Raw genomic sequence first — 13,779 nt, forward strand, 5'->3', positions numbered from 1 at the left:
CACCCCCCCCCCTTTGATCCTTTATATACGGAGGCAGGGGGCACCCCTAGAAACACAAGTTGATCCACGTGATCATACTCTTAGCCGTGTGCGGTGCCCCCTTCCACCATAGTCCTCGATAATATTGTAGTGGTGCTTAGGCGAAGCCCTGCGACGGTAGTACATCAAGATCATCACCACGCCGTCGTGCTGACGGAACTCTTCCCCGACACTTTGCTGGATCGAGTCCGGTGATCGTCATCGAGCTGAACGTGTGCTAGAACTCGGAGGTGCCGTAGTTTCGGTGCTTGATCGGTCGGGCCGTGAAGACGTACGACTACATCAACCACGTTGTGCTAACGCTTCCGTTGTCGATCTACAAGGGTACGTAGATCACACTCTCCCCTCTCGTTGCTATGCATCACCATGATCTTGCGTGTGCGTAGGAAATTTTTTGAAATTACTACGAAACCCAACACTATCCTCCACCCACCTAGCTTAATATAGCCGCTTGTGCGCTGACCTCTTCCGTCGGACCTCATCACTGCCAAAGATGGATGCTTCTCGGGGACAACTAGGGAGGTGGTACTTCTTGGGGCTCGTCGATGTTGTGATAGCATGAGTCAATCTTTATCCACTTCTCCCAGAGGAGAGCAACAAGATAGGAGCCAACTGGGGATGAGAAGATCAGCCAGAGGAGAGAATAGGTATAGGTACATGGTCAGGAGAAGGAAGGGTGCGACAGGGAGGAGGATTGAGAGATGGAGAAAGATGAGATGATGTAGAGGTCAAAAATACTAAGAAGTAGTCCCAAACACCGTCCGCGGTTAACACTGACTTGCAAATGGGCCCATCAACGCCCTCCAAACCCCAAACTCACCAGAAAGCAGTATTTCATGGGATCATAGTATCTTACTAGAGGTTAACAAGCGCTTCACCGCGCCATTCTTCACCCATGCGATTTTTTTTCTCTAGTAGGTTTGCAATGGATTGTTTGGTTTTGATTTTATCTATGTTGGCTTTGAGTTTTAATTATGTTCTGGTGGTGTTTTTTCATCTGTATACCATGTGGGGCTACTGTTGGAGATTGTATCTATTCTCATAGGAGAGTGTAGTTGCTTGGTGCATGGCGGTGGTGTCGTTACTTGTTTCGGCATCGGTGTTAACCAGTGGTGGTTTGTGTGAGTTCCTTGAAAACTCTTAGTCCACGCAAAAAACATGGAATTATTGCTACAACTCTCAAATGAGCCGACCAATGAAGTTCTCGCTTGTTGAACTGTGTTCCCGACTCCGCTCGCTCACTTAGCTTTCCCCAGCTAACTCCACTTCAAGCTTATAAAAAATGGCTACAATACTTTTTATTTGTTTTGTTAAATATAAATATGTTCATGATTTTATTTTTGAAAATTTTAAAATATGATTTTTGTAAATTAAAAAATCATGAATTTTAAAAATATATGTGAAGTTCAAACAATGTTTGCATTTTTTATGAAATGTTTGAAATTTAAAAAATACAAAATGATCATGAATTTAAACCATGCTTGTGGATTTTTACAAATATTCATGTTCTTAAATGTTCATGAATTAAAATATGAAAAAATGAAAATATGAAAGAGGAAAAAAGATTAAACTAACAGGAACAGAGAAAAGGAAAATGGGGGAAACAAAAGAATAACTAAAAACAGTAGAAATACACAAAAAATAAAAAGAAAAAACCAGACAATACCTTCTCAAAACCAAGAAAACTGGTCGACCCATTATGGTTAGGTGTGTGTTACTCTTAACCAGCGACACACAACCTTACAAGCGGGGCCCATAGTGACCTCCATAGCCCTTACGCACGAGAGGCTTAAATCTAGGATATCCATGAAATAAATGGTGAATAAATAAAACAAGAAGAAAAAACTAAAAAAACATACTGAAAGAAAGCAACAGGAAACTATTAAAGTCGGTTAATCTTTCCTATTTTCTCTTCGGGGTTCCTCAGATTGACTTCTTATTTGATTCTTAACCTTTGAAAGATTGGGGAAGGTCATTCTAAAAATAATTAGTAGAAAATAAGGAGTACAAAATGAAACAAACTAGATAATATATTCTTAAAACTGACTGGTCCACTATGCATGTGTGTGTTGCTGTCAACGTTGTCAACCATTGACACGCACCCTTATAGGCAAGGTCCATAATGACACCATATCCTTCGAAGCACCAGGGCGCTTCAAATCTAGGGAGCTTAGTATCTCACTAGAAGGGTTGAGCGTGTTTTGTTGCACCATTGGTGTTGCTGGGTTTCTTCAAAAAAAATCACTCTATTTCAAAATATATTGTGTATTACTTTTTAAAAAAATCAAACCTTTTATGTTCAATAAAATTTGTACAAAAATAAATAGAAATACATAATATCAAATTGATATTTTTAAATTCATCATGAAATGAATTTCCACACTTTTTTGTTTAATATTGTGGATGTTGATATGTTTGCTCTAAACTTGGTCAAAGTTGAAGAAATTGGACTTTCTACAAAACTAATACCCCTTATATTTTGGAACTGATGGAATATATAGTTTGGCGGGTGGTGGAGATTACTTTTTTTAAAAGTCAAATCTTTTAAGTTCCAATAAAATTTGAAGAGAAATATATAAAATCCATAATATCAAGTTGGTATTTTTGAATTCATCATGAAATGAATTTCCATACTTTTTGTTTAATATTGTGGATGTTGATATTTTTTGCTCTAGACTTGGTCAAAGTTGAAGAAATTTGACTTTCTACAAAACTAATACTCCCTCCACTCCCTATACAAGGCCACTTCATACTTTTCTGTCTATCTTTGACCATTAGTTTTATCAACAAAAAGTGAGTTATATGCAAAAAAGATCATTGGATGCACATTTCAAAGAACTTTTTGATGATATATTTTCTAGCATGTATAATCCATATTTTGTTGACCAAAATTATAAGTCAAAGTTTGACACAAAAAAATGAAGTGGCCTTGTATAAGGAAATGGAGGGAGTGCCCCTTATATTTTGGAACATATGGAATATTTAGTTTGGCGGGTGGTGGAGATTATAGAGTGTGTTTTTCTATTATAATGCGGTGATTTGGTGGGTCTTTCGTGGTGTGATTCTGAGTTATCCGCTAACCAACCTATATTTATGTGGGGAAATTTCGGTGTCAGTGGTCGCATGTACTACTATATTAGTGCTAGAATATCACATGGTGGCGCTTCGTTTTTCCAGGTGATGGGAGGGTGCGCGGGATTGATATGTTTTTATAGGCTGGTTGCTGCTAATTGATTTGAAAAATCATTGTCCGGTGAAAATCATAAACCAAATCCAAAATTGAATACCTCAATTGAATGAAAGAGCTTTAAAAATAGGGAACATAGTGAATTAAAAGAATTGTATGTGAGAGTTTGAGAAAGTGTTGACCTGGTCAAAATCCGTTGGCCCAATTCTAAATTGAATACCTCAATTAATTTTGAGGCCTGGAAAATTAGGAAGCATAGTGTATAGTATAAAAGAATTGAATGAGAGAGCTTTGAGAAAATGTTGACCCGGTCGAAATCGGATTACCTAATTCTAATTGGAGACCTCAATTGAATGTGGGCTCTTTAAATTTAGGGAGCTTAGTGTTATAGAGGATACTAGAGGCTAACATGTGCTTTGCCGCACTATTCTTTCACTCATGGGATTAATTCTTTTTTATTTAGCAAGTTAATGTGGTTGGTTGTTTCTTTTGATTTTTTTATGCTTGCTTGGGTTTTAATTATGTTATGATGATCTTTTTTCTTTACTATATCGTGTTGGGTTGCTGTTGGAGATGATATTTGTTTTGAGAAGAGAGTGGAGTTATTAGGTGCATGCTTGTTGAGTCCTTACACGTTAACGGTGTTACGGCCTACTGGTGCCCCACCTTGTCAGTTGCCAGCCTAATTAGGCTGGCCCGAGGCACCCTGGGTTGGTTCCGCCCTAGGCCATCATGCCGACCCATGGGCCCTGCGGAAGCAAGACCCTGACTTGTTGTTCAAGACAAGGAAAGCCAGAGCCATGGAGGACTTCTCGCCATCGATATAACCGACTAGGTTGTGTATAGGGGCCCCAATATCTTATATAAGACAATTGATACAACACATTATAATATTTTTGCATACCTATGCTTTGTACATTACAATTGTAATATACACGAGCAGGGGTAGGGTTTTATCTCGTAAGGAGGGCCTACACCTGAGTAAATACGTCTCATATTTTCTCTTTAACCTAATCGCCACAACGGGATACTCTACTGATGGATCTGCCAGAATTAGCTCTGACACACGTTTCGACTTTGGTGTCAGTCGGTAGTGGCTGTGTGAGTCCCTTGGGAGCTCTTATTCCATGTTTAAACCGTTAGATTGTTGTTATAGCACTCATATGGGCCGGGTCATGAACCTCTCGCTCGCTGGTTTAGTTATTTTCCGCTTGCTCCATTGCTAGCTCAAAAAATAACCACCATATTTTTTTATTTGAACAAGTTTATTCAATCAAAAGAAGTTATAGTATTTTAAAAATCTTGGATTAGAAAAACGTGAAGTACAAAACAAAATATAAAGTATTTGTGGTGTTCATGAATTTTGAGGTTTTCTAAATTTAAAAATGTTCACATACTTAAAAATATTCATGCATTTTAAAATATTTATGGAATTTAAAAAATATTAGTGAATTCTAGAAAAAGTTCATAGTATTTTTAAATTAGTTTTGTTAAGTCTCAGTTGACTGACATTACGTTATGTCTCAGTTGATGCTATATTCCTTTGATTTTGCATGGATATTTGTACAGATTTTTTCTTTTCAATTTTCCTTTTTTGTTCTTATATACTATATGTCACTTAACCGAGACTTGGTTAAATCACAGTCGATTTAGAGTGTGAAAAAATATTCATGAGTTTTAATATTCACAAGTTTACCTAGCCACACCCTTTTTAAATATTCATGAGGTTTAATAAATATTCATGATTTAGCATATGAAAAAATATAGAAGAGAAGAAAAAAAGAAAAGAAAAAAAACAAAACACTCGATAATTCAACCCAGAGCCTGGGCTCAGATGAGCCCGGTGAATAGTACCGTGATTTAAAAAGGAAAAGAATTTCAAAAAAATTCATTTTTTTTAGTGGTGCAAGATGCTCCTGTCGTGAACTCCGTGCAAATTTTGTGAAGTTTGGCCATTCGAGAAGCTCGTGGCAAAAAAGAAAAAATCAGACGTGAACTTTGCGATTTTCAAAAGTTTCTAAGACATCCGAAATTTGTCTTTTTTGCCACGAGCTCCTCGAATGTCCAAACTTCACAAAATTTCACACGAAGATCACACACAGGAGCATTTTGCATCAATTTTTTAAAAATAAATTACACTTTTTCCCCTTTGAAATCACTACTGTTCATGCTCGGTCTCATCTGAGCCCGGACACCAAATCGCCGCTCTCCAAGACAGAAACCTCATTGAGGTTCCATGAGCATCCAAACAAACGAATTTAAGTCCATAAAAAAGATTAAGAGGTTAGAACTTGCCATACAAACATGATTTGCTATTGAAACCTCATTGAGGTTCCATGAGCATCCAAACAAACGAATTTAAGTCCATCGAAATAAAAGATTAAGAGGTTAGAACGGGTCCATTCGCAAAAAAAGGAGGTTAGAACGAGTCGTGTGCCTCCTACGTGTAGTTGACAAAACATTCGATGTCATAAGACAGTCCCGCCGTGAGAAACAAGGGAGCCGACGACCTCGCTTTCCCTAGGTAAAAACGCACACGCATGAGAGGCACCGCCCGACGCACAGCTCGCCCGTCCTCCGGCAACCATGGAGACGAGCGGCTTGGCGGAATGGCGCTTTGGGGCGGCAAACCCGGCGCTGGAGGCGGCTAGCAGGCAGAGCATCCGCTCCCTCGTGCGCCGCGTGTATGACTGCCTGGACACGAGCGACCCGCGGCCCGTCGCGCCGTTTGGCCACGGCGACCCCTCGGCGTTCGCGTGCTTTCGCACGGCGGCCGCTGCCGCGGAAGCCGTCGCCGCCGCCGTTCTGTCAGGCAAGCACAGCCGCTACTCCCCTGCCGCCGGCGTGGCCGACGCGCGCAGGTGCGCCGCTGTAGCCTTCTCTGTTTCAGTCAGTCGAAGTCTCATATGGGGCAGCAAGTAAACGCATATATATGTACTGCTGCAGCGCCGTCGCCGCGTACCTGTCCCGCGAGCTCCCCTACGAGCTCGCCGCAGGCGACGTCGTCCTCACGGCCGGCTGCAACCACGCGATCGAGATCATGATGGCCGTGCTGGCCTCGCCTGGCGCCAACGTGCTGCTGCCGCGGCCGGGGTACCCAACGTACGAGGCGCGCGCGGCCTTGTGCGGCCTCGAGTTCCGGCACTTCGACCTTGTGCCGGAGAAGGGGTGGGAGGTCGACCTCGATGGACTAGTGGCTGTCGCCGACGAGAGGACCGTCGCCATGGTCTTAATCCCAGTAACCCCTGTGGGAGCGTCTACTCGCATGACCACTTGGCCAAGGTAGTTTCTACCTTACTAGTAAGTGTGCACGTGCGACGCACGTCTATTACCACAAACTACATAGGAAGATGGAAAACACTTCTAATCTACCAATTACGTCGTGAGCCACGCACCCCCGGTCGCGAGCCCTCGCGTCCTCTTTTTTACTTTCTCTCATCTCTCTTTTTTCACTTTTTTACTCAAAAAACTTTGTCCACACGCAACTCCTTCCTTTCTTTTCTTCTTCTCCCTAGCGCCGGATTGCCGGTCAACCCATCAGCTACAACTTCGCCATGCATGCTCAACCTTGCGTCTCCCGCTCCATCCACCACAGGGCCATTGACAGCTCCTAGCAGTCCACCTCCTATTTGTGTTACACTGCTCATTTCCTCTGCAAAGAACAAGCGACCATTAAGTACATGGCTAGCACACATCACTTTCTTCTGTCATTAGTTAAATGAAATGAGGTTTCAAATTTGAAGACACAATCAAGATAAATGCAAAATAAAGTCTACTAAACAGGGTACATTAAGTGAGCTTAATAAGAACCAATTCTTGCCAACTGGCTTTGCTTCCACCATGTGACATTGAAGTATCGATCGTACTATCTACATTCCATTGGAACAACTACAAGGGAAGGAAAAAACATTAAACATCATAACCAGAACAAAGTGAGGTTACGTTAAAGTACAATAAGAAAACAGTCCAGGTTTATCGTGCTAGTGTGTGGACCTTCTAAAGCTTGGAGTGGCGCTACATTCCTATGTCTTTCATGAGCATGTTATCAGCTTTGATGAGCATCTTATCAGCCTAGTCGTGCAAGAAAAGAAAAATCAAGTGGCATTACATGAGGAAATTGTTGTAGATTTGAAATAAGTATTTTCTTGGACGAACATGTATTGTGTTTGTAAATTATCCAGAACAAAAATAACCTACTAATGAGCTTAGAACAAACGATCAAGTGTCTTAAGTCCTGAATAGAAGAAAGCTCCCTGGCATGCAATGTTCGGGAGTTCATATGCATATATTTTGGCATCCTGATGGAGGCGTTTCATGAGTAGTCTTGTGTCACCTTACCGTGGAAGTGCACTTTGCACTGTCAGGTGTTTTTTCCTCTGCCCCCTTAGAGCTCTTTATAAATTTTTGTTGAAATCTTAATACTCCTGAAACTGCTACTTTTAGTCAGAAAATATAAACAGAAGAACAACATTAATTTTGCAATTCATCTTATGTTATCTTAGCAATTTACCTACCTACTATCGATTGCCTTGGTAACGTTCCTGTAGTCGAGAGGCACCAACTCGCCGCAGACCCTGGGTCAACTGACCGAACACCTTGCCAATCCACCACCCACCGCCTTTTATATCTAGTGAAAAGCATATTAATTAATATTAAACCAAAATGAACAGGAATATTCGACCTATATGCACATGTATGCTTGGATGTACGATAACTGAAAATGTTATACAATGATATTAAGTACAACCAAAAAGAATTTAGTCATGTTTAACATAAAATTTGTACGTAAGTCAGAGCATGAAACATGAGATTTAATTACACTCACATGCAATGAAGTTGTGGCCATTTATTCCGCTAACAAGGATGTGTTGTGTAGGACTGAAGATCCAATTTCAGTTATAGGATCTTCATTTTCTTGTCACCCTGAACGAATAACAAATTGACACTGCACACGGGAAAGGAAACCAAATCAAGAAAAGCATGTACTCCTTTTTGTTACCGCAAGATAGGGGTACCTGTCATTCCACACTTGTACTTGCATGTAGCCCTGAACATTATCTTGGCATTTGAGAAGAAGAAACAGACCAATGTAGAGTTAATGGCACCTGTTTAGTGAGCATCATAAAAGGGATGCAAGTCGTGGTCCACATGTGTAGCAGCCAAGTAAGTTACTTACCATAACTTGGAAAAACTGAACGTTCTATGCACCACTCCCAGCTGCACTTTGCCAGAAAAACATATGTGAAAAAAAATTCAGAGGACCTGGAAGACAAACTGAAGCAGATTTCAAAGGAAGATCATGTACACATGGTTTAAGGGCAGGCAGACCTTCCAATAATAGTTTGCTATATCGTGAAGAAAAGGCATAATAGATCGCTAGTTTGCTATATCGTGAGGAAAGGACCGTATACAATATTATTTGTTGACAATCTCTACCACCTAATTTGTCGCCGCATTTTTTTAATAAATTTGCAGTTTCACGATAAAACATTTGACAGCTTGCATGGAGGTATCAGGCTTAGGGCATGTTGATCAATTCTTCTCTTGTGCCATTAACTCCTATTCCTGCATTAGAGATACACATGACAGGCTTTGAATTTTCCATGCAAGAAATCTGGGTCGGGTGTTTACTACTTTACTTAGGGGAATACAGATTGCACTTATTTAACTCACGACACCATCCGAGGCCACCACCGATCGATGCATTCAGGTGGTACCCAGAAGTCCAGAATCAAGTCTTGCATAAATTGTTCAAGCAACCTTCCGTGACTAAAACGTGTGCAACATTATTTGCAGAACATCACACCCAAAGGACCTTAAACTCACCCCTAGCGTTCAGAAGAGTCTTGATTTCTTGTATAACAAGTGCCCATAAGCCGAGAGATCATTGTCCCTGTTATTGATCTTGTGCACAGCCGTCCAGCGAGGAAAGCACCATGTTGGTACCTGAGGACTGCCCCTCCGCCTCCAAAGTTGAGCGTCGGCATTAGCCTTCACCCAGCCCTCCTCTGTTGGGTTCCAGTTCTGCACCGACGATCTTGCCGCTGGGCTCCTTGAAACCCCTCCACTCTTCAGATAACCGAAGCACTCTATCCCTGATGATCATGGGGTCCTGCAACTTCAGGGTATCTTTCACATTATTCCTCGCTATCCATAGCTCATAAAAACCGCGGAAGATTAAGTCCTTTCATTCATACCGGCATGACCCTGTAGCATCCATCCCTTAAGTAAACAAACCGAATCAATTTCCTGTGGTGGTACAGCAAGAGGAGCAGCGGCAAAAGCATCGAATGGGTGCATCTGCAGAACCTGTGCACCAACGTCTCCTCTAGGGCACACCCTGCACATTATACGCCGGCTTTGATTTTGTAATGCTGCAGTTCCGAGCTACCGTAGACCTCGACGCGTCGCCGCCGCCGCCATCGCTTGCTGGATCGCGCAGCCGCCGCACACGCGGGGATGGGCGGGCGGCGCCGTAGCTCGTTGAAACGGCGGCGGGCGTTGGTGAAGCAGCCTGCGGGGCGGCTCTCGGGCGGGGTGGCGCCGCAACCTGGTGAAGCGACCGCGGGATGGGCGGCGTGAGGAGGAGGGAAAGGAAGATGCGGCCGCGCACGATGGAAGGAGATGGGGTTTCCCGGTTATTAGGAGAAGATGGAGTATCTAGATTTTCGTAAATTACGGGTCAGACGTGCGGGACGAATCGTCTGTCGCGGCAGAACATCGAATCTGAACCATTCGATTCGCTGGCAGACCACCGAATTATTATGGACTGTTAGATTTGACTAAACAGATCAGATCTGAGGGTTCTAATTGTCCTGTGTACAATTGTTTGGGTGACGGTAGAAAAATTATAGTTTGCTCTTTTAATAGTAGTAGAGAAACATTGGCGCTACTACTCGTACGATGATTGGTGATCGGTGATAGGGTAATCAAACAGATTGCAGAGACCGCAAGGAAGCTTGGAGTCCTGGTAATCAGTGACGAAGTGTACGGCCATTGCGGCTTTGGGAGCAAGCCGTTCGTGCCCATGGGTGGGACGTGGATTTTTAGAACATCTGCACCCGGGCCCTGTTATCTTAGCTGTCCAATATTGCTTTAAAATCTGTGCAACACAACTAACTTTTTATCTGAAATTTTTTCTTTTTATTTCTTTCGCATAAAACATGTTTTGAAGTTCAAACCTTTGCAGCGTGGCAAAGCTTTCTATCTAAAATCTAGGATAAATCTTTCAGATTTTTTGTCAAAAACAAATATACAAAAAATGATTTTTAAATCTAAAAAAAACATTTTTTGTATATTTATTTTTGACCAAAAAATCTGAAAGATTTATCCTAGATTCTAGATAGAAAGCTTTGCCACGCTGCAAAGGTTTGAACTTCAAAACATGTTTTATGCGAGAGAAACAAAAAAGAGAAATGTGTTTGCACGAATCGCGAAGCGCAGAGTAGATGGCTAGATAGTGAGGGCCTGGGTGCAGGTGTTCTATTATATATTTTAGCCCATGGGTATGTTTGGGGAGACAGCTCCAGTGGTGACCTTGGGAGGCATCTCCAAGCGGTGGATGGTGCCTGGTTGGCGACTTGGCTGGGTCGCGGCATCCGATCCAAAGGGAGCCCTCAGGGATAAGAAGGTATTCCCTCCGGTCCTTTTTACTCTGCATATTAGAATTCTTTGAAGACAAACTTTACAAAGTTTGACCGTATTTATATAAAAAAAATCAACATCTGCCATGCTAAAGTTATATAATATGAAACTTTAAGTCATGACACATCTAGTGATATTGATTTCAGGTTGTGAATGTTGGCACTTTTTTCTATAAAGTTGGTCAAACTTTACGAGGCTTGACTTTAGTCAAATCTTATATGCGAACTAAAAAGAACCGGAGGAAGTAAGTATAACCTCCGTCCGGAATTAATTATCGTCGAAATGAGTGTATCCAGACGTGTTTCAGTGCGTAGATACACTCATTTCAACGACAGTTACGTACCACAACTTTCAAGTGGCGAATTCAATCTGGTCATGCATGCCATCTGACAGAGAACCTAATTTCTTCCCTTTTTGTAACAGGTTATTCAGTCGATAATAAGCTACTGTGGCATCTCAGTAGACCCCGTAACATTTGTTCAGGTTAGTGCCAAGCAAATGTTCGTGTGTAGTATTAGCGGCAGCGCTGGTAGTTTTTCTCTCAGTGCCGTGAAAATAACTTGACCAGGGAGCTATACCCCAAATCATCGCCAACACGGATGAAGCTTTCTTCGAGAACGCCATGAACGTGATGAGAGAGGCTGCGGAGATATGCTACCAGAAACTCAACGACATCGACTGCACCACCTGTCCTCACAAACCAGAGGGGTCCATGGTCGTCATGGTTAAGCTGGACCTGTCCTGCTTAGATGGCATCGACGATGATGTAGACTTCTGCACCAAGGTTGCCCGAGAGGAATCCGTGGTCATTTGTCCAGGTACATATATAATCAATCATGCATTGAACTTATCAACCATGTTACTACATTGTACTATTATCAGTTTTGGTATTTGTAACTTAACGTGTTTTGACATCGATCGTTTACATAGCCCATGACTATATTGTAATCAAATTAACTGGGAGGAACAAACCTCTTCCTTGCACAGTCTAAAAATATTCTTGCTACAATTCACGGGGTGGGGTATCTGGCTATCGGCTGGTTCAATTACTAGTGAACGGTAGTATTCTGTAACTGAAAATTAACGCATGCTCTTGCACTACAGGGAGTGGACTAGGAATGAAGGATTGGCTCCGTATTACGTTTGCAGTTGATCAATCCCTTCTCGAGGATGGCCTGGAGAGGGTCAAGTCTTTCTGCATAAGGCATGCCAAGGCTAAGGAGGTGAATTAATATATGCATATGTGTGGGTCCTCCAAAATCAAGTTAGAATGAGCATGCGCAACTTGCGTTGCATACGAGAGAACAGTTTCTAAGTCTCAGTCGATTGAGACTTCGTTATGTCTCGATCGATGCTACTCCCTCTGTTCTTAAATATTTGTTTTTTTTAAGATTTCAACAAATGACTACATATACGGAGCAAAATGAGTGAATCTACACTCTAAAATATGTCTAAAAAGACAAATTTTAGGTATTTTTCTTGTCTTTCTAGGGTATTTCTGGGTTTTAGGTTTTATGGTATTGTATATGAAATTGAACTTTTTAGGGTTCATTTTCTATATTTTAGGCATTTCATGATTATCTATCTATTCAACTAGATATAATTCATATATGAACTGCAAGTTCATTAAAAAAATCCAAACATTGGTAGAAAAATCATATTGAAGGTAGGATATATTTAGGTTGTATGAAAAAAATGTTTGGAAATTTCAAACATGTAGATGGGAAAATTCATACAAAACCTTTTAGGTAAGTGGTTTTTGAATTTACAAAAAACATAAATAAAGTCTGAAAACTAAGAAACTTTGCATGGTGTCATTATATAAAATGTATAGTATGTGATTAGAATTTTAAAAAATTATGATGTAGGTTGCTTAGAAACTTAAGTAAGCCTCAAGGTGCGCCGCATATCGAATTAACCTGTTGTTTTCCCAAAAAATTATTGCATATGACCTTAATATATACCCAAGCACTTAAATATGATTTTTGTACAAGTTTTTGCGCATTTGTTAATGTACATGTAGTTCAAATTTGAATTATATCCATTAGATCACTACAAATCAATTAAATTTCATAAAAATTAAATTAACCCAAAAAATGTCCTAATGTATTACATGGAATTTACAATGGCGAATTTTCAGCATATGTAAGTTTCAATGGAAAATGATGAAAGTTTTGACTTCCCACTTCAAACCTCGTACTTTCCCTTTAAAATCCGTATTGTTCCTCGGAGATGCTTTGATTCTAAGCAAAGTACTGTTGATTGCTAGGTATATAGTCTAACAGCGAGTTGGGCTTCCTGTTGGAAATATGCCCTAGAGGCAATAATAAATTAGTTATTATTATATTTCCTTGTTCATGATAATCGTTTATTATCCATGTTATAATTGTATTGATAGGAAACTCAGATACATGTGTGGATACATAGACAACACCATGTCCCTAGTAAGCCTCTAGTTGACTAGCTCGTTGATCAATAGATGGTTACGGTTTCCTGACCATGGACATTGGATGTCGTTGATGACGGGATCACATCATTAGGAGAATGATGTGATGGACAAGACCCAATCCTAAGCCTAGCACAAGATCGTGTAGTTCGTATGCTAAAGCTTTTCTAATGTCAAATATCATTTCCTTAGACCATGAGATTGTGCAACTCCCGGATACCGTAGGAATGCTTTGGGTGCACCAAACGTCACAACGTAACTGGGTGGCTATAAAGGTGCACTGCGGGTATCTCCGAAAGTGTCTGTTGGGTTGGCACGAATCGAGACCGGGATTTGTCACTCCGTGTAACGGAGAGGTATCTCTGGGCCCACTCGGTAGGAGATCATCATAATGTGCACAATGTGACCAAGGAGTTGATCACGGGATGATGTGTTATGGAACGAGTAAAGAGACTTGCCGATA

General features: G+C 41.2%; 1 long non-coding RNA gene and 1 pseudogene across 1 annotated transcript; one reads left to right on the plus strand and one right to left on the minus strand.

Moving 5' to 3' along the window:
• Positions 1–5,812: 5,812 nt before the first annotated feature.
• LOC119272218 lies at positions 5,813–12,168 on the plus strand (annotated as a pseudogene).
• LOC119272219 lies at positions 6,677–8,548 on the minus strand. The gene is made up of 4 exons (XR_005134713.1): positions 8,052–8,548; positions 7,741–7,853; positions 7,565–7,656; positions 6,677–6,878 (listed from the first exon to the last, which is right to left on the minus strand). It is a non-coding gene; the product is annotated as an uncharacterized LOC119272219 (long non-coding RNA).
• Positions 12,169–13,779: the final 1,611 nt, after the last annotated feature.

This window comes from Triticum dicoccoides, chromosome 3A, assembly GCF_002162155.2.
Source record: "Triticum dicoccoides isolate Atlit2015 ecotype Zavitan chromosome 3A, WEW_v2.0, whole genome shotgun sequence".
Lineage (NCBI taxonomy): Eukaryota > Viridiplantae > Streptophyta > Magnoliopsida > Poales > Poaceae > Triticum > Triticum dicoccoides.